Source organism: Frankliniella occidentalis, unplaced genomic scaffold, assembly GCF_000697945.3.
Source record: "Frankliniella occidentalis isolate FOCC.00 unplaced genomic scaffold, Focc_3.1 Scaffold9, whole genome shotgun sequence".
NCBI classification, from domain to species: Eukaryota; Metazoa; Arthropoda; class Insecta; order Thysanoptera; family Thripidae; genus Frankliniella; species Frankliniella occidentalis.
Window position 1 is genome coordinate 77,151 of NW_026267139.1, and position 4,500 is coordinate 81,650.

The 4,500-nt window shown below is 52.5% G+C and overlaps 1 protein-coding gene across 1 annotated transcript in view; it reads right to left on the reverse strand.

Moving 5' to 3' along the window:
- The window catches only part of LOC113202707 (cuticlin-1), a 61,250-nt gene that overhangs the window by 14,058 nt on the left and 42,692 nt on the right, over window positions 1-4,500 (reverse strand). The window lies entirely within an intron of this gene.

A 4,500-nucleotide genomic window follows, 5' to 3' on the forward strand; every position in this document is an offset into this window, starting at 1 on the left:
CAGGCGTTCTGCGCGGGCGGGGCCGCGGAGAGCGAAGAAAAATTACGCGCTTGGGAAAGAGGGGGATGGGGGGGTCTTCCAACCCCTTTAACTTGGAGGAGGAAGAAGTCGAGCCTCCTTCTAGGCTAATTCGCGCGGTCCTAACGCGGGGGGCGCTCGTATCGCTTCCCCGGGAGCAAGTTTTCCGCGACCATACGACGCTCCCCACGCAGTTCTGCTGCTCGGGGTCTAAACCCGCGTCCAATGCCATTGGCGGAGCTAGTCGCAACGGAAAAACAGCAAAGAACAACGCTGTAGGCCCGCGCTTATCCGCCAAACCGAGTTGCCAGTTGTCAGCTTCCGCCTCGCTCCACTGGCAAACTTGGTTATCTACTGGGGGCCTACCTTGGACCATGACCACAGATGCAGGGGTTTGTTGGGACCTTCGAATAATACTGCACAAAAACCATTTATAGTTTTTTGGTTAAAAATTGATGTGTGTTGTGTGGTGATTTGAGGCGAAATGGGTTGGAAACCCCGGAAAGTTTTCGGAAAAGTTAAAGAAAAACGGATTTTCCCCCGAAATTATCTAATTGATCAGTTCTGACACTGACAACTAATTCCTTTTTTTAGTATAATTAAAGTAATGGAGGAAACGGCGAGAGAAAGAGGTATAGAGACTACGCAAGCAAGTCTTTTTTGTTTTGTTTTTTTCAATGATTTTGGCGTGCCCAGACATGTTGGGGCTACGTGACAAATTTTCGTGGCTTCGTCTGCACGGCTCATCGTCGTGAGGTTAGCGGTCGTGCATCCTAATCTAACAAACCCCAGTATATAAGCAAACGTTCGCCAGTGTAGTCGAAACTTCTCGAGCAGAAAAATGAAGCTGTCCATCGCATACCTCGTTGCTGCCTGCCTGGTGTTGTGCATCACTTTTATGGTACGGAAATAGTAACATATAACCCGACTCCCGTAGTACGCGGCTGTTTCACTTTTAGGGTAAACCGGATGGCTACGTTAGAAAATCATTTTTTTACGCGTGTATAGTATAAGTACTGTAGCTTTTCTATGGCAGCGTCGTGGACTTTGATCCGATTTGCTTTTAATGAACGCCATAGACTACAGAGGCCGGTGTCGTCAAGCGCTCCCCGAGACCAGCCCCGGGGATGTTCAGCTGCTGCTTCAGGAAGCCCCCAGTGAAGGAATCGCCGTCATCGCATCACTCGTCGCAATCCCCCAAGATCCAGAGTCCGAAGAGTCCCGAAAAGCCCACACTGTGGACGAGGCGTACGGGCGAGCAGCTCCCGCACATCTTCTAATAAACTGGCACGAGTGACACGACGCACCCGTATCGTATTACTCCGCGTTGCCGTGAGTGTTTGCGGCGTCATTGTTAAAAATGGATTCGAACAGCCGTTAGAGGCCGCGACCTGCTCATGACCCACGAGCAAATAAATTGCACACTCTCCACAGAAGCCAGTCTATTTTTTTTGCAAAACTACAAACCACCCAAAAGAAACGTCAGACGTCAGACAGAAAAAGATCGACTGCTCAGCCGTTTTCCTCGACGTTTTGTGTATGGTCCGGGGGTGACATGGTAGTGTTTGTGTTGCGTCCCTTCAGATCACAGAGCAGCAGCAGAGGGGGTCCTCCTCCTTTCAGGTGGAGGAGTTGTTTCCCATCGAATAGAGGCCCGAACGACGACGCAGAGGGACTCTTCCCCCCTCGTTTATTGTTACCCCCACCCCATCAACCCCAACCCCAACCAAGGGGGGTTGCCGTCGTGGTCCACGATCCTCTATTGTTATTTGTCCAAGGCTCTGCTCCGTATAAACGTGTTTGCCCCGGCCGCTCCTTGAGACTCTGGCTCTCCACTACTACTTCTCTCCGTCGCACGGCGGCCGCAGAGACTGAGGCCTGGAAGGGCCGCGTAAGGTGGCTGTGTTTATGGCGCTCTGGAAGATCCGGGGGAGGCGGGGCGGGGCGGGACGGGGCGGGGATGGGACGCCCCGTTATCTCTCTCTCCAAGCAAAGCCCGGGGACGGTCAACAGAGAGGGGGAGGAATGAAAACGGGAATGACACCTTACGTGTTTTCATAAATAAGAGTTCACCCCACACTGAGGGGACGGAGCAGCGGGGGGGCTCAAGAAGTGTGACCGATGGCCGTGTGCTTGGGTTGGATGGAGGGAGGAGAGGGGGGAGGAGGGGTCACCGCAAAGATGACGAGAAGCGCTGGCTGGGGACGACCTCCTCGGGGACGACCCCCACCCCTCCCTGCACAGGCGGCGAGCGGGTGGATATCAGAGCATCTCGGAGCAACCCAGCCAGCTCCCTCCTCGCGACGACTGCTCTCGCTGACGCAGTATTCGCGCTATCGTCCGCGGGGGGTTTTGGATCCCCTTGGGAGCACTCTGCGGCCGTCACTGCTGTGTGGCTTCTTTGGTGGTAAACTGTGCGGTAATTATTGCTAGCAGCGCTGCGGGGGCGTCAAAGCACCAGTCTAGCGTGCTGCTGCTCAAAGTCGGGGGACTCGGGATCCCTTTGCAGAGCGCCCCTACCTACAACCCCCACCCACCTCGGCTCCCACTACCGACTTTTCGTCTCGTGGGTGCTGAATAACTAGGGTTATAGAAGCCCAGGGGAAAAATTCCCGAAAATTTGAGGAAAAAAATTGAAAATTTCTGGGAAAAATGGAAAATTTTCCTCACCTTGCAAGTCTTCCGTTATTTGCCGGAAATTGTCGGGAATTTTTCGGAAACTTTTCCGTAAATTTAGGAAGTTTTCGGAAACTTTCCGGTAAATTTTGGAAATTTTCAATCACATCAATAATCTATTCATTAACGCCCCTCGCCACACCGCTGCAATGACGTCGCTAGAGTGGCAGTTGTGATGAATTCGTTTTGTGCTTGGGTTTCAACTTGTCTCTCGAAACTTAAATTTATCAACCTTTAAGTGGTGGGATCATCAAGAAAGAAGAACGTCCGGGATCTTACGATATACTGCCAAATTTTCGCCCCATGCCAGAGCTCTCAGCGCCTGTTGGATAGGCAACATCTCGCCTTTCGTGCATGCGTGTACAGCGGGGTGGCCTACCCCGAGTTTCGCAGGCGCTAAGCTGTGGGTTCGCCTACGGTGCTTAAGGCACTTTAATGGCATGCGAAGCACTCTTTAAACGCCCCCCCCCCTCCGCGACGCCCAGACAGCCAGCCGGACACCATTCCCCTGGCGCACAAAAAGGTGTTTTGGTGTTTTCTGGTTTTGCTCTCAGTAGTTCTCTTTCTGCTTCTCGAGAGTTTAAGCATAGCTGTCACCTTAAACATTACACATGTATTCTTTATAATATTTAGGTGAAAGTATTTGAAGTAATCATCTGCTAAAAGCGTATTTAAGAGCGCTGCACGTATCATAGGGTCCGTAGTAGGGCGCCCGACCACAGCCCTTCCTTTTCCTTCCTTTAGCGTGCCACTCTGTCATTGTTGGGTGAAACACAATGCCCCGCCCGCCCCGCCCTCCTCAGTCATTGTGTAGGGGAAGTTCTTCTCTTGCTGCTACGCCTGCTGCGGGCGCCGGCGCCCTTCGGGAAAAGCCTCATTTCATTTTGTCGCTTAGGCCCCCGCAATCGGGCCCTATTGGCCCCCCTCCCCCGCCCGCCACCCCCCGGAGTGAGTGGCACGCACGTACGCCTTCGATGCAATACCCATACAAATTAGAGACGACATTTTTGGGGGGAAGAAGTAGAGGCACAAAACAATGGAAAATCTAGGGTTGGAAATTTCCCAAATTTTCCGGAGAATTTCCGAATAATTTCCGAAAATATACGGATAATAACGGAAAACTCATTTCCAAAATCTGGAAAATTTTTCAATTTTTCCCGGAAATTTTCCGTCTTTTCCAGACATTTTCCCTTAAATTTTCCGGAACCATTCCAGGGCTTCCAACCCTAGGAAAATCTCTTTAGCTTAGCACCCCCAGGAAAAGGCGCCATCGTTTTTTTTTTGAGCATGCAGAATCTTTTGTTTTATTGGCGATAATTGCTGTTCAACTGCAAAGCGGGCGATTGGCGGATTGGCGTATCATTCATTATTGGCTCGCTAGAGAAGCCGAGCCGAGCCGAGCCGAGCCGAGCCGAGCCGAGCCGAGCCGATGAGCCCCTGACCCGCTTGCTCTGACATTCTGCCCACCGCAGGGTCAGGCGTCATGTTCTCAGTGACGGGCGCCACGGGTGTAAACGTCAGGGCGGGCTGCACAACTCATGATGCTCGCGTCGCTCCACCACCCGGACGAGCCGAGCACCACGACCGGCGGCTGCTGCTGCTGCCGTCTCATACGGGCTGCTCCCTCGCTTAAGCTCGTTTCCCTTTCTCTTAACATTTATCAAAGTTTTCGTTGTTGCCTAACCGTATGCGCCTTCACTTACTCCTCCTCCCTTGCTTAATCCCCCCTCGGTTTTGCCGGTCACTCAACCCATCACCCTCCCTCCCCTCTTCTTTCTCCCTCGTCCTCCTTCTCCTTTTCCTCCT